Raw genomic sequence first — 23,059 nt, 5'->3', positions numbered from 1 at the left:
CAGTGCAGTGTCAAAGTGGAATCATCTGCACGCCACCATCAATAACTCTGCACTCACTGTGTACAGGAAAAGCGATGGGAGGAATGCTGACTGGTTTGAGGCTTATTGGACTGAAATTGAGTCAGTTACTGCAACTAAGAGGAGAGCCCTCATGAACTACAAACAAGTCCCCAGCAAACAACATCTAGATGCTCTCAGAGCTGCCAGAAACAAGTCTCTGCAGACTGCTCAGCACTGCACCAATCAATACTGGTTAAAACTCTGCTGCTGAATCCGGGGATGCTCGAGGGATGTATGAAGGAATTAAGAAAGCAATGGGCCCAGTAGTAACTAAATCAGCACCTTTTGAAGACGAAGACATGGGTGATCATCACTGAACCTAACAAGCAGATGGAAAGGTGAGTGGAGCATTACCTTGAACTCTACATAACGGAGAACATTGTCATTGAAGTAGCTCTCAGTGCCATTCCAGACTTCCCTGTCATGGAGGAACTGGACAGTGAGCCCACCATAGTCGAGCTCAACAAGGGCTCAAAACATGCGTGATACAAACATTGTCACCTTGTACAAAATTAAGGGGGATCGAAGTGACTGCAGCAATTATCGGAGCCAGCTACTCAGTTCCACTCACCTGCTCGATCCCTTTCCTCCTGCAAGTTCCTTTGCTTCAAGTATCCATCCAATTTCCATTTCAAATCATTGATTGTCTCTACTTCCACCACACTCGTGTTTCAGGTCATTACCACTCACGGCATAAAAAAATTCCACCTCACCCAAGGATGGGAAATATTTATATCTTCTATATTTAGCTTATTCTCTATCTCTACGAGAATAGAATGGCAGTCAACATGAAAGGGAACCCAAAAATCTTTGAGCAGTCTTTAAATAATAAGCAGGTAGTAAGCGGTGAAGTGGGCCCCATTAGGGACCAAGAGGGTAATATATACTTAGAGCTGCAGGGCAATGTTAATCTAGTTAATGAGTACCTTGTATCAATGATCACTAAGGAAGTGGAATTTCACAAAATATCAGTAGAAGTGGAGAGTGTAGAGGCAATGGAGAGGGTACAAATTGAGAGAGGGAGGTACTGAAAAGGCTGGTTATGCTTCAGGAAGATAAATTACCTGGTCCGTATGGCTTTCATCCCAGATTGCGAAAGGAAATGTGGATGCAGATAACAGAAAGGCTTTCTATAATCTTCCAATCTTCCCTGGATACGGGGAAGGTGTCAGAGGATTAAACAGTGGCAAATGTGACACCCTTATTCAAGAAAGGGTGTAATCACAGTCCGGCTAACAACAGGCCAGTTAGATTAACAGCAGTGGTGGGTAAGGTTTTAGAAAGAACAATCAGGGAAAAAATCAACAGTCACTTGGAGAGGTTCGAGTTAATTAAGGAGAGTGAGCATGGATTTATAAATGGGAGTTCATGCTTGACTAATCTAACTGCATTTTTTGATGAACTAACAGAGAAGGTTTATGAAGGGCATGCAGTGGATGTTGTTTATGTGGATTTTAAGAAGCGACACATAAAAGGGTGATTAACAACATTGAGGTTCATGGAATAGGAGGGTCAGTGTCCAATTGGATAGAAAATTGGCTTAAGGACAGAAAACAGCAAGTCGTAATAAATGGTTCATTCTCAGACTGGAAGGTTGTCGACAGTGCTGTTCCCCAAGGGTCAATGCTGGAACCACTGCTTTTTACTTGCGACAGATAAATGACTTGGATCTTGGAATATAGAGTAGAATCTCAAAATATGCCGATAACACCAAACTTGGAGAAGTGGCAAACAGTGAGGATGAAATGAACCACCTGCAACAAGACAGTGATAGGCTCGCAGAATGGGCAGACAGGTCCAGATGGATTTTAATAGTGACTAGTGTGAGGTGATGCATTTTAGCAGAAGGAATAGGGAGAGGCAATATATACTTAATGGCACAGTTCGAAAGAGTGTGCAGGAATAGAGGGACCTGTTCACTGTCACGTGAACAATTACTTCTTGTGTGCTCTCAGATTTGTAACCTTCACTGTTCTGGAGTGAGGTGACATCTACTGGCAGGAAGCAAGAACTGCAATCAAGCAGCAGAAATTCCACCGTCTGTCAGGGTGAAAGAAACATTGCAATGTGAGGAAATAGTGAATGGGTTTGATTGGGTTGATGGAGACATGATTCCACTTGTGGTGGAGTCCAAAGCAAAGGCCAGAAATATAAAATTGTCATTATTAAAAGATATGAGGAATTCATGATAAATGTATTTAGGTAGTGATTGGGTGGAATCTAGACAGAATAGAAAGTGAGATTGGGTGGACAGAAGCAGTGTGAAAGGATGGCTCAAACAAAAGGTAAACGCCCTGCAAGGTTAACTCTGTTTCTCTCTCCACAGATGCTGCCAGAGTTTCTGAACATTTCCAACACTTTCTGTTTTTATTTCAGAATTTGCAAGATGTTGCTTTACTCTGAAAAAAAAAATGGATGATCGGCTTTGGCTGCCAGTGAAATTCCACAGGAGCTAAAAGGAAGTTCTGATATCAGTGGCATGTTGATTCTTGCTTAGGGTGAGTGATTAATTAATGTGTGAGAGATCCTGGGTTCAAATCCTGGACAAGCCCTTCTTCTTTGGCATTTTTAGTTTAAGGTCATTGATTGGTTTCAGCCTTGCAGAAGGCGGAATTGATTTCCATATGGAGCCTGCTTGAGGACCAGAGAGCTGGAGTCAAAGAGCTTGATTAACTAAATGTACAGATAGCCAAGTGGGAATATAAAGTTGTTGCAGTAATTGTGACCTGACTCCAAAAACAACAGGACTGGGTTCTGGACTGGAATGGAATGGAATTCTTCAGTGTTTCTGTTGTTTGGCTTGCATTGACTCATCGATTTTCTTGTTTTTCACTTTGTCGATGCCTTTGAATAATTGTGGATCCTTCTTCAGAGTGTCTTCTTTCACCAGGTAGTTCTGACCTCTGATGATGATGATCGTGATGAGCTTCAATTCGCTGATAGTTTTGGAACTGAACAGATTTCCTTTGCTTGAGTCTACAACATGGAACTCAGTCTGACATGTGGACCCATGGGAGGATTTGAATGCCACCCCTGCATTGAAGAATACAGTTGCATCCATCCAATAAGAGAGCGAGTAGAAGTGACAGTTCAGTCAGTCAAACATGAAACTTTTAATTTCAGGGTGGTGAGTTTGAGTGCCATTTTGTTTTTCCCTTTTTTAAGGCTTCATTAGCAGAGAGTACAAGGAGTGTTTGAAATGAAATTCAGCAAAAGTATGAGAAAGTCTCACTTTGATTCAGGACTCATCTCTCTGCAGCATCTCGCTGTGAAAGATTGAACTTCATCTCATTTCATTTCCAGCTCGGGGTCAGTGCGGCTCAGTGGGACTTCTGGCTGTCTCCTGCTTCACAATCCATCAGTGCTGAGAAAGCAATGGGGAATATTATTCACGGCTCTGTAACCAGAGGACACCAATTTATGGTGAATGGCAAAAGAACCAAAGGCAACATGAGGAAAAACTTCTTTTGCACAGTGAGTTGTTAAGATCTGATATGCACTGTTTGAGAGTGTGATGGAGGCTGATTCAACCATGGTTTTCAAATGGTATAAAATAATTATCTGAAGTGAAAAAAATTGCATGTTTTCATGGAATACATGAGTCTGTGGCATGAGCTGAGTTGCTCGTGCAGAGAAGCAGCACAAGTACAATGAGCTGAATGGCTTCCTTTTGTTCTGTAACTATTCTATGATCTATGATTCTTTTCAGAGTGAATTCAACACTCACATACACGAAACTGACAGGTACAATGTAAACCCCACACTAACATACCAGCGAATGCTAGGGACAGAGTAAAACCAATCAGTCCTGGACTAGAAACTGACAGGTACACTGTAAAATTCGCATTACCAGACAAGAAATTGACAGATACAGTGTGAAACCCACAGTCACGTTGCAGCAGTTGGCAGGTAACGTGTAAAATTCTTTCTTTCATATCCCAACTGCAAGGTACAAAGGACATTAGGTACAAACCCAGGCTCACACTTCAAAGACTGAGAGATACAAAGCAAACCACATACTCACCTACAAGTACAGAGACGAAGACACACTCAGAGGAGGTGCAGATTCAAGACACATGCATGTAACAGAAACTGATAGGCATAGAATCAAACCCTTTCTCACTTCTCAGAAACTGATAGATCTCGACAAAAGCTGATGCTCACATACAAGTTGTTGAAAGATATGTGGTGAAACTCACAGAGCAATAGCAGAAACAAACAGGTACTGAATAATACCCACAGTCACAGACCAAAAACTGAAATATACTGAGTTAAACATCACTTTCTCACACCAGAAACTCATGGCTACAAAGTGAAGCTGACTCTATCCTCCCAGGCATTGACAGGTGCAAAAGAAAACACTCACGACGATTCCAGGTCATGAAATGTACGTAATAAAACCTTTCAGCTGAAAGAATAGCATTAATGACAGGTGTGGTACCCAGAATGCTCAGCGGCCTAGAATCCGCCCGATCTGTGACAGGAGCGGGGCGCGCAGGCGCAGTAGAGACAGCTCTGTCAGCAGCTGGAGCTGCGGGTTCGGAGTTGGAGCGGAATATTCACAAAGTGCGAGAAGACTTTGTTGGCTCACACAGCTGGAGCAGGGCCTCAGGGCCACAATAACATGGAACAATCCCATCTGTATCCCTGCGGATGGCAGTGGTGAAGCTTTTCCCGGTGAGGCTTCCCGAAACGGCGTCGAGAAATGGATAAGAATTGGGGACTGGGCAGGGAGCGTCTCTAAATGAATAAAATTTGGGTACTGGTCAGGGAGCGTCTCTAAATGAATAAAATTTGGGTACTGGTCAGGGAGCATCTGTAAATGGATAAGAATTGGGGACTGGGCAGGGAGCGTCTCTAAATGAATAAAATTTGGTTACTGGTCAGGGAGCGTCTCTAAATGAATAAGATTTGGGTACTGGTCAGGGAGCGTCTGTAGATGGGTAAGAATTAGGGACTGGGCAGGGAGTGTCTCTAAATGAATAAAATTTGGGTACTGGTCAGGGAGCGTCTGTAAATGGATAAGAATTGGGGACTGGTCAGGAAGCGTCTGTAAATGGATAAGAACTGGGGACTGTGCAGGGAGTTTGTAAAATTGAATACGAGTTGGAGACTGGGCAGGGAGCGTTTCTAAATGAATAAGATTTGGGGACTGGGCAGGGAGCGTCGATAAATGCTTAAGAATTGGGGACTGGTTAGGGAGTGTTTTATTATTCGTTCGTGGGATGTGGGCGTCGCTGGCTCGATCTCAGCTCGAGTAATGTGTCCAGTTCTGGACACCAGGCTTTAGAAAGGACATCAAAGCTTCTGAGACAGTTCAGAGGAGATTTACTAGAATGATACCAGAGATGAGGGGTGTCAGTTCTCTGGACAGGCTGGTGAAGCTGGGATTGTTCTCCTCAGAGTAGAGAAAGTTAAGGGAAGATTTAATAGAGGTGTTCAGAATCATGAAGGATTTTCATAGGGTCGAGAGGGAGAAACTGTTTCCACTGTCCTGGGGGTCAGTAACCAGAGGACACAGATTTAAAATAATCGGCCAAAAATGTCAAGGGGAGGTGAGGAGAGATCTTTTTACCCAGTAACTGATTCGGATTTGGAATGAATTGTCTGACAGGGTGGTGGAAACAGATTCAATTATAACTTTCATGAAGGAATTGGACAAATATTTCAAAGTGAAATTCTCCAGGATTATGGGGAAATAGGCAGGGGGTTGGACTAATTGCATCTTTTTGTTAGAGAGTCAGCAGAGGCACAATGGGGCCGAATGGCCTCCTGTGCTGTATGATTCGATGAACATAAGAACGAGGAGCTGGAGTCGGCAAGTCAGCCACTCGAGCCTGCTCTGCCATTCAATACAATCATGGCTGATCTCATCACGGCAGTTCTTGTTTCTTGCCAGTAGATGTCACTTCACTCCAATGCAGTGAAGTTTACAAATCTGAGAGAGACACAACAGGAAATAATTGTTCCCATGATAGTGAATGTGTGGGATTTAGAAATACCAGGAGTGGAGACGAGTTATTACTTGTCTGCTCGATCCCCATAGCCCTGTAAAATTATTTCCTTCAAGTGCCCATTCAAATTCCTTTTGTAATCCTCGATTGTCTCCATTTCCAACGCCCTCGTGGGCAGCGAGTTACAGATCATCACCAATCAGTGTAAAAAAGTTATTGCGCACATTCCCCCTGTACCTCCTGTCCAAAACCTTTAATCTGTGTCCCCTAGTCCTTGTAGCCACTCCAGGCGCTGCTTCACAAACCACTGACCACCTCCAGGCGCGTATCCATTGTCTCTCGAGATAAGGAGGCCCAAAAGAAAAAAAAAAAAAGAAAGAAGAGTCCTTGTACCAATAGTTAACGGGAACAATGTTTCCTTGCCAACTTAATTAAAACTGTCACAGCCGAAAACACATCCATCAATTCTCCCCTCACTCTCCTTTGACACAGGCAGAACAGCCCTAGCTTTTCCAACCTAACCTTGTAACTAAAATCCTCCATCCCTGGATCCATTCTGGTGAATTTCCTCTGCATCCTCTCAAGGACGCTCACATTCTTTCTTAAGTGTGGTAAGCAAAACTGGAAGCAACACTCCAACTGGGGCCTAACCAGAGCTTTATAATGGTTCAGCATAACTTCCCTGCTTTGTACTCAATGCCTCTATTTATAAAGCCCAAGATCCCATATGCTTTGCTAACCACTCTCGCCATATGTCTTGCCACCTTCAAAGATTGATGCACATGAACCCCAAGTCCCTCTATTCCAGCACACTCTTTAGAACTGTGCCATTAAGTAAGTATTGCCTCTCCCTATTCCTTATGCCAAAATACATCACCTCACACTTGTCACTATTAAATTCCATCTGCCACCTGTCTGCCCATTCTGCTAGCCTATCATTGTCCTGTTGCAGGCAGTTCATATCATCCTCACTGTTTGCCACTCCTCCAAGTTTGTTGTCATCGGGATATTTTGAGATTCTACTCAATATTCCAAGATCCAAGTCATTTATCTTTAGCAAAAAAAGCAGTGGTTCTAGCACTGACTCTTGGGGAACACCACTGTCGACTATCCTCCAGTCTGACAAAGAATCATTTCATAAGACTCGCTGTTTTCTGTCCTTCAACCAATTTTCTATCCAATTGGACACTGACCCTCCTGTACCACGAACCTCAATTTTGTAAACCCCCTTTTTATGTGGTACCTTGTCAAACGCTTCCTTAAAATCCATATAAACAACATCCACTGCATTCCCTTCATCAACCTGCTCTGTTAGTTCATCAAAAAAAGCAGTTAGATTAGTCAAGCTTGAACTCCCATTTATAAATCCATGCTCACTCCACTCAATTAACTCGAACCTATCCAAGTGACTGTTGATTTTTTACCCTGATTATTCTTTCTAAAACCTTACCCACCGCTGCTGTTAATCTAACTAGCCTGTAGTTAGCCGGACTGTCCTTACACCCTTTCTTGAATAAGGGCGTCGCATTTGCCACTGTTTAATCCTCTGGCACCTCCCCCGTATCCAGGGAAGATTGGAGGATTATGGCAAACTCTTCCATTATCTGCATCCGCATTTCCTTTCGCAACCTGGGATGCCAGCCGTCCAGATCAGGTGATTTATCTACCCTAAGCACAGCCAGCCTTTTTAGTACCTCCCTCTCTCAATTTGTACCCTCTCCATTGACTCTGCTCTCTTCACTTCGACTGATATTTTGTCAAATTCCACTTCCTTAGTGATCACTGATACAAAGTACTCACTAAGTAGATTAACATTGCCCTGCACCTCTAAGCTTATATTATCCTTTTTGTCCCGAATAGGCCCGACTGAACCTCTTACTACCCACTTATCATTTACATGCTGCTCGAAGATTTATGGGTTTCCTTTCATGTTGACTGTCAGTCTATTCTCATAGAAATAGAGAATAAGCAAATATAGAACATGTAAGTATTTCCCATCCTTGATGAGGTGGAATTTTTTATGTTGTGGGTGATAATGTCTTGGCCCACGAGTGTGGTGGAAGCAGAGACAATCAATGATTTGAAAAGGAAATTAGATGGATACTTGAAGGAAAGAAACTTGCAGGAGGAAAGGGATCGAGGTGGTGAGTGGAACTGACTAGATTGCTCCGGGGAGAGCCAGCATGGACGTGAAAGGCCAAATGACCACCTTCTGTGCTGTAAATGACTCTGTGTTGTTTCTCAAATTCAATCCACTGGTGCTTGGTAAATAATTTCAAAGTAAATTGTGCAACCGGAAAATCAGAACCAAGGCAATAGACGCATAAAGAAGCGAAATTGCTGAAACCCGGGATTGAACCAGGGACCTTTAGATCTTCAGTCTAACGCTCTCCCAGCTGAGCTATTTCAGCCCTACATTAACAGTGGCTTGGTGTCCTTGTTTTGGAAGAAAATACATACATTCAAGTTTTCCAAAAAATTAAAGAACACAACATGTGAGTAATATTCCCCATTGCTTTCTCAGTACTGATGGATTGTGAAGCGGGAGACAGCCAGAAGTGCCACTGAGCCGCACAGACCCCGAGCTGAGAATGAAATGAGATCAAATACAATCTTTCATAGTGAGATGCTGCTGAGAGGTAAGAGTCCTGAATCAAAGTTAGATTTGCTCATTTCAAACACTCCTGTACTCTCTGCTCATGAAGCCTTACAAAAGAGAAAAACAGAATGGCACTCAAACTCACAACCCTGCCATTAAAAGTCTCATATTCGACTGACAGAACTGTCACTTCTACTCGGTCTCTTATTGGATGGATGCAACTCCAACGCAGGGGTGGCATTCAAATCCTCCCATGGGTCCACATGTCAGACTGAGTTCCATGTTGTCGACTCAAGCAAAGGAAATCTGCTCACTTCCAAAACTATCAGCGAATTGAAGCTGATTACAATCAACATCATCAGAGGTCAGAACTACCTGGTGAAAGAAGACACCCTGAAGAAGGATCCACAAATATTCAAAGGCATCGACAAAGTGAAAAACAAGAAAATCGATGAGTCAATGCAAGCCAAACAACAGAAACACTGAAGAATTCCATTCCATTCCAGTCCAGAACCCAGTCCTGTTGTTTTTGGAGTCAGGTCACAATTGCAGCAACAACTTTACATTCCCACTTGGCTATCTGGACATTTCGTTAATTACAATTTTGTCGACAAGCTCTTTGAATCCAGTTGTCTGGTCCTCAAGCCAGCTCCGCATGGAAGTCAATTCCACCTTCTGCAAGGCTGAAACCAACAGATAACCTTAATCTAAAAATGCCAACAGACCATGGCTCGTCCGGGACTTGAACCCAGGATCTCTCGCATGTTAATTAACCATACTACCAAAGCGAGAATCATACCCCGAGACCAACGAGCCACTGACAGTTCAGGCTTTATTAGCTGCTGTGGAATTTCACTGGAACCCCCCAGCCAATCATCCATTTTTTTCAGATCAAAGCAACATCCTGCAAATGCTGAAATAAAAACAGAAAGTGCTGGAAATGTTCAGCAGCTCTGGCAGCATCTGTGCTGTGAGAAACACAGTTAACGTTTCAGGGCACTCACCTTTTGTTTCAGCCATCCTTTCAGACTGCTTCTGTCCATCCAATCTCACTTTCTATTCTATCCACATTCTAACCATTCACTACGTTGCTACATTTTTCATGAATTCCTCATTTCTTTTATTAATGACAATTTTGTATTTCTGGCCTTTGCTTCAGACACCACCACAAGTGGAATCATGTCTCCATCTACCCAATCAAACCACTTCGCTGTTTCCTCACATTGCAATGTTTCTTTCACCCTGACAGACTGTGGAGTTTCTGCTGCTTGATTGCAGTTCTTGCTTCCCGCCAGTAGATGTCACCTCACTCCAATACAGTGAAGTTTCCAAATCTGAGAGAGACACAACAGGAAATAATTGTTCACATTATAGTGAATGTGTGGGATTTAGAAATACTAGGGGTGGAGACGAGTTATTATTGCACTCTGCTATTACATCTTTTATAATGGACTCCAGCATTTTCCCCACGACTGATGTCAGGCTAACCGGTATATAATTCGCTGTTTTCTTTCTGCCTCTTTTTTTTAAATAGTGGAGTTACATTAACTACCGTCCAATCCATTGGAACTGTTCCAGAGTCGATAGAATTTTGAAAAAAGACCAGAAATGCATCTGCTATTTCAAGGGCCACTTCCTTAAGTACTCTGGGATGTAGATTATCAGGCCCTGGGGATTTATCGGCCTTCAATCCCATCAATTTCCCAAACATTCCCTACTAATACTGATTTCATACAGTTCCTCCTTCTCACTAGACCCTATGTTCCCCAACATTTCTGGGAGATAATTTGTATCCTCCTTTGTGAAGACAGATCCAAAGTATGTATTTAATTGGTCTGCCATTTCTTTGTTCCCCATTATAAATTCCCCCGTTTCTGACTGTAAGGGGCCCACATTTGTCTTCACTAATCGTTTTCTCTACACATACCTATAGAAGCTTTTACAGTCAGTTTTTATGTTCTCTGCTAGCTTACTCTCGTACTCTATTTCCCCCTTCTTAATCAATCCTTTTGTCCTCCTCTGCTAAATTCCAAACTGCTCACAATCTTCAGGTTTGCTGCTTGTTCTGGCCATTTTATATTTCTCCTCCTTGGATCTAATGCTTTCCTTAATTTCTTTTGTAAGCCACAGTTGAGCCACCCTTCCTGTTTTACTTTTGCACAGACAGGAATGAACAATTGTTGTAATTCATCCATGCGCTCTTTAAATGCTAGCCATTGCCTGTCCACTGTCAACCCTTTAAGTAACGTTCCCCAATCTATCATAGCCAACTCCCGCCTCATACCTTCATAGTTTTCTTTGTTTAGATTCATGACCCGAGTCTCGGAATCAACTCTCTCACTCTCCATCTTAATGAAGAATTTTATCATATTATGGGCGCACTTCCCCAAGGGACCCCACACAACAAGATTGTTAACTAATCCTTTCTCATTACACAATACCCAGTCTCGGATGGCCTGTTCTCTAGAGGTGTTATACAGCTCTATCAATTCTCCACTCAATCTCCTTTGAGAAAGGCAGAATAATCCTAGCTTTTCCAACCTAACCTTGTAACTAAAATCTCCCATCCCTGGATCCATTCTGGTAAATCGCCTCTGCATCTTCTCAAGGACCCTCACATTCTTTCTAATGTCTGCTGAGCACAACTAGAAGCAACACTCCAATTGGGGCCTAACCAGAGTTTTATAATGATTCAGCATAACAACCCTGCTTTTGTACTCAATGCCTCTATTTATAAAGCCCAAGATCCCATATGCTTTGCTAACCACTCTCGCAATATGTCTTGCCACCTTCAAAGATCGGTGCACATGAACCCCAAGTCCCTCTATTCCAGCACACTCTTTATAACTGTGCCATTAAGTATATATTGCCTCTCCCTATTCCTTATGCCAAAATACATCACCTCACACTTGTCACTATTAAATTCCATCTGCCACCTGTCTGCCCATTCTGCTAGCCTATCACTGTCCTGTTGCAGGCAGTTCATATCATCCTCACTCTTTGCCACTCCTCCAAGTTTGGTGTCATCGGCATATTTTGAGATTCCACTCTGTATTCCAAGATCCAAGTCACTTACCTTCAGCAAAAAAAGCAGTGGTTCTGGCACTGACCCTTGGGGAACACCACTGTCGACTATCCTCCAGTCTGACCAAGAACCATTTAATATGACTCGCTGTTTTCAGTCTTTAAAACAATTTACTATCCAAATGGACACTGACCCTCCTAATCCATGAACCCCAATTTTGTTAACCACCCTTTTATGTGGTACTTTATAAAATGCTTTCGTAATATCCATATAAACAACATCCACTGCATTCCCTTCATCAGTATTCTCAGATAGTTTATCAACAAATGCAGTTCGATTCGTCATGCATGAACTCCCATTGATAAATCCATGCCCACTCTCCTGAATTAACTCAAACCTCTCCAAAGGACTTGATTTTTTTCCCTGACCTGTTGATCTCATGCTGATTGCAAGCTCACCATAGAGCATGTTTTTGGCAATGTGACCGTCATCCATTTGGCCCAGTCAACAGAGTCACCGCTGACTCAAGAGGGCAAACATGCTGCGGATCCCTGCACGCTGGTGCACTTCCGCATTCGGCACTCTGTCCTGCCAGGAGATGCCCAGTCTCCATCTGAGGCAGTGGAGGTGGAAGCTGTTCAGCCGCTTTTTTTGGCTTGTATAAGTTGTTGATGCTTCTCTACAATAAAGGAGGGTGCTGAGAACACAAGCCTGGTACACGTGGAGCTTTGTATTTTCGGTCAGTTTGCTGTCGGTTCGCACTTGTCTTCTCAACTTTGACATGACAGCTGCAGCATTGGCAATCCTGGTGCTGATTTCAGCATCAAGGGCCAGATTGCTGGTGATTGTTGATTGAAGGCATGTGAAGCTGTTGACAACCTACAAAGTGAGGTTGCAGATGTTGATGGAAAGTGGAGTCTCTACGTCCTGGCCTGTAACTTTCATCTTCCTGATGCTGATTGTCAGTCCAAACTCTTTGCAGGCCAGGGAGAACCGATCTACAAGCTGCTGTGACTGAACTTCATTATGGGATGTCAGCACAGCATCATCAGCAAATAGCAACTCACAGACTAGGAATTTACCCACTTTGGTCCTGGCGCACAGTCTTGCCAAGTTGAACAGTTTGTCGTCAGCTCTGATGTGCAGGTGAACACCTATATCTGAGTAATTGAAAGTGTACAATAGCAGCATGGAGAAGAATATGCCAATTATAAAGGATGTGATAACTAGACAGTTCGAAAATGATGACATGATTGGGCAGAGTCAACATAGATTTATGAAAAGGAAAACAGGTTTGAAAAACCTGTTGAGATTTTTGAGGATGTTACCTATAGAACAGATAAAGGAGAACCAGTGGATGTGTGGTATTTGTATTTTCCTTTGGTAAGGTCCCACACAGGAGGTGAGTAAACAAAATTAGAGCACATAGGCTTGGGGATAATATACTGATATGGATTGAGAATTGGTTAACAGACCGAAAACAGAGAGCAGGAATAACGGGTCCTTCTCGGGATGGCAGGCTGTTACTATTGGGGTACTGCAAGGATCAGTGTTGGAGCCACAGCTGTTAACAACCTATATAAATGATTTGGATGTGGGGATTAAATGTAATATTTCCAAGTTTGCAGATGACACAAAGCTCGGTGAAGTGTGAGTTGTGAGGAGGATGCAGAGAGGCTTCCAGGGGACCTGGAGAGGCTAAGTGAATGGGCAAGAACATGGAATATAATGTGAATAAGTGTGAAGTTATTCACTTTGGTAGAATAAACAGAAAGACAGTGTATTTCTTAAATGGTGAGAGGTTGTGAAGTGTCGATGCCCAAAGGGACCTGGGTGTCCTTGTTCCTGAGACACTAAAAGCTCTTGTGCAGGTGCAGCAATCAATTAGGAAGGCAAATGGTATGTTGTACCCACACGAGGGGTCATGAGTACAGGAGTAAAGATGTCTTGCTGCAATTGTCTAGAGCCTTGGTGAATCCGCACTGGAATATTGTGTACAGTTTAGCCTCCTCATCTTATGAAGGATACACTTGCCATAGAGGGGGTGAAACAGAGGGTCAACAGACTAATCTTTTTTTTGCATTTATTTCATTTCATCTCAGTTTGTTCAGTTTGCTTACCTACTGTTTTTTTCAGGTTTGTACTTCCTGCTGTTCAATATTCAGTCCATTAACACCTAATCTGTACTAATGCTTTGTCTTTCAGCACACCATTAACATATTGTTTGCCTTTGCTGCATGGCCTTTTGGTCAGCTATGTGGCCTTGTCCAATCTACACCTTCTCCTTTGTTATCTCTTGCCCCACCCCCACCCCACTTGCTTATAACCTGTGACTTTTCTAATATATGTCAGTTCCGAAGATGGGTCACTGACCTGAAACGTTAACTCTGCTTCTCTTTTCACAGATGCTGCCAGACCTGCTGAGTGGTTCCAGCATTTCCTGTTTTTATGTCACCAGACTAATCCCTGGGATGGTGGGATTGTCTGATGAGGAAACTGGGCCTGTATTCCTTAAAGTTTCGAAGAATGAGTGGGGATCTGATTGAAACTGACAAAATTCTTACAGGGCGTGACAGTGTGGATGTAGACAGGATGTTTGCCCTGGTTGGTGAGTCTAAAACCAAAGGACATCGTCTCAGAATAAGGAGTAGGCCATTTAAAACTGAGATGGGTGGAATTTCTTCACTCAGACGGTGGTGAATCATTGGAATACTGTGCCCCAGAGGGCTGTGGCAGCTCAATCATTGAGCATGTTCAAGACAGAAATTGATAGAAATCTTGATACTCATGACATCAAGGGATATGGGGATAGCATGGGAAAGGGGCTTTGAGGTAGGTGATCAGCCATGATCGAATTGAATGACAGAGCAGGCTCGACGGGCTGAATAGCTTACTCCTATGTTCCTCTGTTCCTAAGAGAGTTGGCGCCAGCGCGCAGCCCTGCTTTACCCCACTGCTGATCTTGAAAGCGTCTGATGTTGCTCCATTGTAACTGATGGAACTGTGCATGTTCTCGTGGAAAGAAGAGATGATGCCCAAGAGGTCAGGAGGGCAGCCTGTGTTCCATTGCAGTTTGCAGAGGCCGTCTCCGCTGACAAGATCAAAGGCCTTAGTGATGTTAACAAAAATGTTTGAGGCTCTGTGGCGCAATGGATAGCGTGTTGGGCTTCTAAGTAATGATTGAGACGATATTCAAAGGTTGTGGGTTCAAGTCCCACCAGAGTCAGATTTTGGACCAGAAACAGAGGAGCACAACGGAACAACAAATGAAGAAATGGGCCAAAAGCACAGACTCGGAGACAGAGCGAGAGAGAGAGGAGCAGAGCAGGGGAAATAAAATCGAGGAGTGACGTCACAATGGAGAGTGAGAGCAGGGAAACAGAGAGTCGCTGGGGTGAGGATACAGGATTTGGTTCTTTCTTCGGTGCAGTGGAAGGAGCTGTTTGGTGAGGATCTGGTAAGCTGTGACATCACAGGCAAGCAGGCAGTTGATTGGTTTGGAAGAACCGACCTGCTTGATGCGCATCTGGTAAGTGATTAAGATCCATTTTAGTCCTAACGTTTAAAATAGTAAACAAACTAGTGGTAAGTTTAATAAAATATGCAATAAAATTAATAATTGAATAAAATATTTAAGTAGTTAATTGAAACACGTTAAGGATGACAGGACAGGTGATGTGTCACAGCTGCAGCATGTGGGAGTTCCTGGATGCCAGTGTGATCCAGGGCAAACACGTCTGCAGTAAGTGTTTGCGGCTCAAAGAGGGAGAAAAAAGGAATGTAGTGGTAGTAAAGGACAGTATAGTAAGGTGGATTGACTCTGTTCTCTGCAGCAAAAGCAAGAGTCCAGACGGCTGTGTTGCCTGCCGGTGCCAGGATTCAGGACATCTGCTCAGGGCTGGAGCGAAACATACAATGGGAGGGGGAGTATCCAGTCGTCGTGGTCCATGTCGGTACCAAAGACATAGGCAGGACAAGGATAGAGGTTCTGCAAAGTCAGTATGAGGAACTAGGCACCAAATTAAGAAGCAGAACCTCAAAGTTAATCATCTCTGGATTATTACCTGAGCCATGTGCAAATTGGCATAGGACAAATAAGATTAGAGAAAGTAATGTGCGGCTGAAAGACTGGTGTGGTAGTAGTGGGTTCTGGTTCGTGGGGCATTGGCACCAGTACTGGGGAAAGAGGTGGCTGTACCGTTGGGACGGTCCACACCTGAACCGTGCTGGTGCCGGTGTTCTCGCGAGCCACATAACGAGGGACGTAGAGACGGTTTTAAACTGAATAGTGGGGGCAAGGGATCAAATTTGGGAAGATATGGTGAATCAAGGAGGAGAGGCAAGGCAAGAGAGAAAGGTATAAATATGGGAAATGATAAACAGACTGTGACAGGAAGGGACAGAATGTACAAATCTAAGAGTAAATCGACAGATAAGGCTAGAGGTGACAAAAATAATAAAAGGACAAAACTAAATGCTCTGCATCTGAATGCATGGAGCATTTGAAACAAAACAGATGAACTGGGAGCACAAATAGAATAAATAAGTACGATCTGATAGTCATTACAGAGACATGGCTGCAGGGCGACATAGATTGGGATGTGAATATTGGAGGTGACATGGCATTTTGGAAGGACAGGAAGCTAGGAAAAGGTGGCGGGGTAGCTCTGTTAATTAATGATGGTATTAGCGTAACAGAGAGGAATGACCTGAGTTCTGGAGATCAGGATGCAGAAGCAGTTTGAGTACAAATGAGAAATCATAAAGGCAAGAAGTCACTTGTGGGAGTGGTGTACAGGCCACCTAACATTAACCACACTGTCGGATGGGATATAAAGGAATAAATAATGGCAGCTTGTCAGAAAGGTACTGTGATAATTATGGGGGATTTTAATCTACATATAGATTGGAAAATTCAGATGGGCAGAGGTAGCCTAGATGAGGAATACATAGAATGTTTTGGGGATAATTTCTTGGAACAATACATTCTGGAGCCAACCAGAGAGCAGGCTATACTAGACCTGGCATTGTGCAACTAGATAGGATTAATTAATGACCTCATAGTTAAGGTGCCCCTAGGTAGTAGCAATTATAATATGATTGAATTTTACATTCAGTTTGAGGGAGAGGAGAGTGGGTCCCAGACTAGTATTTTAAATTTAAATAAGGGCAATTATAAGGTCATGAAAGCAGAGCTAGCTAAAGTGAACTGGCAAATTAGGTTAAGGGATAAGTCAATAGAGATGCAGTGGCAGACATTTAAGGGGAAATTTCAGAATACACAGAATAGATACATTTCAACGAGAAAGAAAAGTTCCAAAGGTGGGACTCACCATCCATGGTTCACGAAAACAGTTAAAGATACTATCAAACTTAAAGAAAAAGCCTATAATTGTGCAAAGGTGGGAGGCAGGTCAGAAGATTGGACAGAATATTAAAAAAAACAGCAAAGAATGACTAAAAGATTGATAAGGAAGGTAAAAGTAGAGTATGAGAGAAAGCTCGCAAGAAATTTCAAGACAACTAGTAAGAGTTTCGATAGATATTTTAAAAAGAAAAGAGTTAACAAAGCGACTGTTGGTCCAATAGAAAGTGTGTCTGGTGAATTAATAATGGATAATTAAGAGATGGCAGATGAATTGAACAGATACTTTGCATCGGTCTTCACTATTGTGTATACAAATAACATCCCAGTATTAGCTGTATATCAGGAAATTGAAGGGATGGAGGAACTCAAGAAAATTACAATCACCAGGGAAGTGGTACTAAACAAATTGTTGGAGCTGCGGGTTGACAAGTCGCCAGGTCCTGAATTGGCTAGTGAGATAGTTGATGCGCTGGTTTTAATATTCCAAAATTCCCTAGATTCGAGAAGGTTCCGTTAGATTGGAAAAGAGTGAATGTAACTCATTTATTCAAAAAGGGAGGGAGACAGAAAGCAGGAAACGACAGGCCAGTTAGCTTAACATTTGTCTGAGGGAAAATGTTTGGAGCTATTACAGAGGATGTTATAGCAGGGCATTTAGAAAAAATTAAGGTAATCAGGCAGAGTCAACATGGTTTTTTGAAAGGGAAATCATGTTTAACCAATTTATTGGAGTTCTTTGAGGGAGTTACATGTGCTGTGGATAAAGGGGAACCGGTGGATGTATTGTATATCGATTTCCAGAAGGATAAGGTGCCATATCAAAGGTTATTGCAGAAAATAAAAGCTCATGGTGTCGGGGATAACATATTGGCATGGATAGAAGATTGGCTAGCTGACAGGAAACAGAGAGTCAGCACAAATGGGTCATTTTCTGGTTGGCAAGAAGTAACGAGTGGTGTGCCACAGGGATCTGTGCTGGGGCCTCAACTTTTTACAATTTATATAAATGACGTAGATGAAGGGACCGAAGGTATTGTTGCTAAATTTGCTGATCACAAAGATAGGTAGGAAAGTAGGTTGTGAAGAGGACATAAGGAGGCTACAAAGGGATATAGATAGGTTAAGTGATTGGGCAAAGACCTGGCAAATGGAGTATAATGTGGGAAAGTCGGAAATTGTCCACTATGGCAGGAAGAATAAAAAAGCATATTATCTAAATGGTGAGAGATTGCAGAGCTCTGAGATGCAGAGGGATCTGGGTGTCCGAGGGCATGAATTGCAAAAGGTTAGTATGTAGGTCCAGCACGTAATTAGGAAAGCTAATAGAATGTTATCATTTATCACCATGGGAATTGAATACAATAGTAGGGAGGTTATGCTTCAGCTATACAGGACATTGGTGAGACCTCTTCTGCAGTACTGAGTACTGTACTGGTCTCCTTATTTGCGGAAGGATGTAAATGCATTGGAGGTAGTACAGAGAAAGTTTACGAGACTAATACATGGAATGGGCGGGCTGTCTTACGAGGAAAGATTGGACAAGCGAGGCTTGTCTCCGCCAGAGTTTAGAAGAGAAAGAGGCGACATGATTTGTTATTTAATTTATTAATTAACAAATTAGCTATCCTCCAGTCTTCCGGTACCTCACCCGTGGCTAACGATGATACAAAAATCTCTGCCAGCGCCCCAGCAATCTCCTCCCTTGCTTCCCATAGCATCCTAGGATACATCTGATCAGGCCCTGGGGATTTATCCACCTTAATGCGCTTCAAAACCTCCAACACCTCCTCCTTTGTAATGTTGATATGCTGCAGGATATCGCTGTTCCCTCCCTTGAACTCACTAGCTTCCATGACCTTCTCCACGGTAAATACAGACGAGAAATATTCATATAAGACCTCGCCCATTTCGCGTGGCTTCACACATAGATTGCCACACTGATCCTTAAGGGGACCTACTCTCTCCCTAGCTACCCTTTTACTCTTAATACACTTATAGAATCTTTTAGGATTCTCCTTTATCTTATCTGCCAGGGAAATCTCATGGCCCCTTTTCGCCCTCCTAATTTCCTTCTTAAGTATACTCCTATATCCCCTATACTTCTCGAGGGACTCGCTCGATCCCAGCTGCCTATACCTGACGTATGCCTCCTTCTTTGTCCTGACCAGACCCTCAATATCCCTCGTCAACCAAGGTTCCCTAAACTTGCCAACCTTGCCCTTCCATCTAACAGGAACATGCTGGCCCTGAACTCTTCCTATCTCACTTTTAAAAGCCTCCCACTTGCCAGAAGTCCCTTTACCTGTAAACAGCCTCTCCCATTCAACTTTTGAGAGTTCCTGTCTGATGCCATGGAAATTAGCCTTCCCCCAATTTAGGACTTCAACCTGAGGACCAGTCCTATTCTTTTTCATAACTATCTTGAAGCTAATAGAGTTATGGTCACTGGTCCCAAAGTGCTCCCCCACTGCCATATCAACCACCTGCCCATCCTCATTTCCTAAGAGGAGATCGAGTGTAGCCCCTTCTCTAGTCGGGCCATCCACGTACTGCTTCAGAAAACTATCCTGGACTCACTTAACAAATTCTTCCCCATCTGATCCCTTAGCACTAAGGCAGTCCCAGTCAATATTAGGGAAATTAAAATCACCTACTATTACAACCCTATAATTCCTATACCTATCTGTGATTTCCCTACATATATGCTCCTCCACTTCCCTCTGACTATTGGGAGGCCTATAGTATAATCCCATCAAAGGGATCACCCTTTTATTATTTCTAAGTTCTACCAGTATGGCCTCACTGGACATTCACCCCGGAATATCCTCTCTAAGTACTGCCGTGATGTCCTCCCTAATCAATAGTGCAACTCCCCCTCCTCTCTTACCTCCACCTCTGTCACGCCGGAAGGATCGGTACCGCGGAACATTGAGCTGCCAGTCCTGCCCATCCCTCAACCACGTTTCCGTCATAGCTACAATACCACATTCCCATGTACCGATCCATGCTCTGAGTTCATCTGCCTTTCTTTCTTTCTTTTTTTTCTTTTGGGCCTCCTTATCTCGAGAGACAATGGATACGCACCTGGAGGTGTTCAGTGGTTTGTGAAGCAGCGCCTGGATTGGCTATAAAGGCCAATTCTGGAGTGACAGGCTCTTCCACAGGTGCTGCAGAGAAATTTGTTTGTTGGGGCTGTTGCACAGTTGGCTCTCCCCTTGCGCCTCTGTCTTTTTTCCTGCCAACTACTAAGTCTCTTCGACTCGCCACAATTTAGCCCTGTCTTTATGGCTGCCCGCCTGCTCTGGCGAATGCTGGCAACTGACTCCCACGACTTGTGATCAATGTCACACGATTTCATGTCGCGTTTGCAGACGTCTTTATAACGGAGACATGGACGGCCGGTGGGTCTGATACCAGTGGCGAGCTCGCTGTACAATGTGTCTTTGGGGATCCTGCCATCTTCCATGCGGCTCACATGGCCAAGCCATCTCAAGCGCCGCTGACTCAGTAGTGTGTATAAGCTGGGGGTGTTGGCCGCTTCAAGGACTTCTGTGTTGGAGATATAGTCCTGCCACCTGATGCCAAGTATTCTCCGAAGGCAGCGAAGATGGAATGAATTGAGACGTCGCTCTTGGCTGGCATACGTTGTCCAGGCCTCGCTGCCGTAGAGCAAGGTACTGAGGACACAGGCCTGATACACTCGGACTTTTGTGTTCCGTGTCAGTGCGCCATTTTCCCACACTCTCTTGGCCAGTCTGGACATAGCAGTGGAAGCCTTACCCATGCGCTTGTTGATTTCTGCATCTAGAGACAGGTTACTGGTGATAGTTGAGCCTAGGTAGGTGAACTCTTGAACCACTTCCAGAGCGTGGTCGCCAATATTGATGGATGGAGCATTTCTGACATCCTGCCCCATGATGTTCGTTTTCTTGAGGCTGATGGTTAGGCCAAATTCATTGCAGGCAGATGCAAACCTGTCGATGAGACTCTGCAGGCATTCTTCAGTGTGAGATGTTAAAGCAGCATCGTCAGCAAAGAGGAGTTCTCTGATGAGGACTTTCCGTACTTTGGACTTCGCTCTTAGACGGGCAAGGTTGAACAACCTGCCCCCTGATCTTGTGTGGAGGAAAATTCCTTCTTCAGAGGATTTGAACGCATGTGAAAGCAGCAGGGAGAAGAAAATCCCAAAAAGTGTGGGTGCGAGAACACAGCCCTGTTTCACACCACTCAGGATAGGAAAGGGCTCTGATGAGGAGCCACCATGTTGAATTGTGCCTTTCATATTGTCATGGAATGAGGTGATGATACTTAGTAGCTTTGGTGGACATCCGATCTTTTCTAGTAGTCTGAAGAGACCACGTCTGCTGACGAGGTCAAAGGCTTTGGTGAGATCAATGAAAGCAATGTAGAGGGGCATCTGTTGTTCATGGCATTTCTCCTGTATCTGACGAAGGGAGAACAGCATGTCAATAGTCGATCTCTCTGCACGAAAGCCACACTGTGCCTCAGGGTAGACGCGCTCGGCCAGCTTCTGGAGCCTGTTCAGAGCGACTCGAGCAAAGACTTTCCCCACTATGCTGAGCAGCGAGATTCCACGGTAGTTGTTGCAGTCACCGCGGTCACCTTTGTTTTTATAGAGGGTGATGATGTTGGCATCGCGCATGTCCTGGGGTACTGCTCCCTCGTCCCAGCACAGGCATAGCAGTTCATGTAGTGCTGAGAGTATAGCAGGCTTGGCACTCTTGATTATTTCAGGGGTAATGCTGTCCTTCCCAGGGGCTTTTCCGCTGGCTAGGGAATCAATGGCATCACTGAGTTCCGATTTGGTTGGCTGTATGTCCAGCTCATCCATGACTGGTAGAGGCTGGGCTGCATTGAGGGCAGTCTCAGTGACAGCATTCTCCCTGGAGTACAGTTCTAGGTAGTGCTCAACCCAGCGGTCCATCTGTTTGCGTTGGTCAGTGATTATGTCCCCCGATTTAGATTTGAGGGGGGTGGTCTTCTTGATGGTTGGCCCAAGAGCTCTCTTCATGCCATCATACATTCCTCTGATGTTTCCGGTGTCTGAGGCCAGCTGAATATGACAGCATGGGTGTTGCCAGTAGTCGATTGCGCAACGCCTAGCTGTTCTTTGTGCAGTACTTCTGGCTGCTTTAAGTGCTGCGGATGTTAAATCGCTGGGGGCTTTCTTGTAGTTCAACAGTGCAATGCGCTTAGCGGCTATGACAGGTTCCAGCTCTTCATTATGAGATTGAAACCAGTCTGCATTTCTCTTCGCACTTTTGCCGTAGGTGGTCAAAGCTGACTCATAGATGGCGTCTCTGATGTGGGCCCACTTGGTCTCAGCATCCCCTGTGGGAGTGTTTTGAAGGGCTGTTACAAGTGTATTTAGAAATTTTTGTAACAGCTGTGGGTGAGAAATTCTGCTCGTGTTGATGCGCGGGTGGCCCTTCTGCTTGGAATGATGCAACTTCTTTGGTCTGAGTCTAACCTTGCTGCACACCAGGGAGTGGTCGGTGTCGCAGTCCGCACTGTGGAAGCTACGTGTGATTTGAACACTGTTTAAGGCGGCTCGCCTTGTGACAATGAAGTCCAGCTGGTGCCAACGACGTGATCTTGGGTGCCTCCATGAAACCTGGTGACAGGGTTTAGTGTGAAAGAACGAGTTGGTGATGCAGAGGTTATGATAGGTACACAACTCAAGCAGTCTCTGCCCGTTCTCATTCATCCTTCCAACGCCATAGCGCCCAAGGCAGGAGGGCCATGAGTCATGGTCGGCCCCAACCCTGGCATTAAAGTCCCCCAGCAGGAATAGGTGTTCGGTGTTGGGGATGCTGCTAATGATGTTATGGAGTTGTTCATAGAACTGGTCTTTAGCTTCATGTGGGGAGCAGAGTGTTGGAGCATAGATGCTGAGTAGGTGTACTGGACCAGAGGTGGTGAGCAGTCGGATGGACAGTATGCGTTCCGAGCCATTTGAGGGAGGCTCTATCATGCTGAGCAAGGAGTTTCTGATGGCGAAGCCCACTCCATGCTGTCTTGGTTTTTCAGGA

The 23,059-nt window shown here is 44.1% G+C and overlaps 2 non-coding genes across 2 annotated transcripts; one reads left to right on the top strand and one right to left on the bottom strand.

The window, feature by feature from the left end:
- Window positions 1–8,352: 8,352 nt before the first annotated feature.
- trnaf-gaa (transfer RNA phenylalanine (anticodon GAA)) lies at window positions 8,353–8,425 on the bottom strand. Its single transcript has one exon. It is a non-coding gene; the product is annotated as a tRNA-Phe (tRNA).
- A 6,348-nt stretch (window positions 8,426–14,773) lies between these two features.
- trnar-ucu (transfer RNA arginine (anticodon UCU)) lies at window positions 14,774–14,864 on the top strand. The gene is given in 2 exon segments: window positions 14,774–14,810; window positions 14,829–14,864. It is a non-coding gene; the product is annotated as a tRNA-Arg (tRNA).
- The last annotated feature ends 8,195 nt before the right edge of the window (window positions 14,865–23,059 follow it).

The sequence above is a fragment of the Heterodontus francisci genome, unplaced genomic scaffold (assembly GCF_036365525.1).
Source record: "Heterodontus francisci isolate sHetFra1 unplaced genomic scaffold, sHetFra1.hap1 HAP1_SCAFFOLD_61, whole genome shotgun sequence".
In the NCBI taxonomy this organism is placed as follows: domain Eukaryota; kingdom Metazoa; phylum Chordata; class Chondrichthyes; order Heterodontiformes; family Heterodontidae; genus Heterodontus; species Heterodontus francisci.
This window is presented reverse-complemented; position numbering and strand designations above follow the sequence as displayed.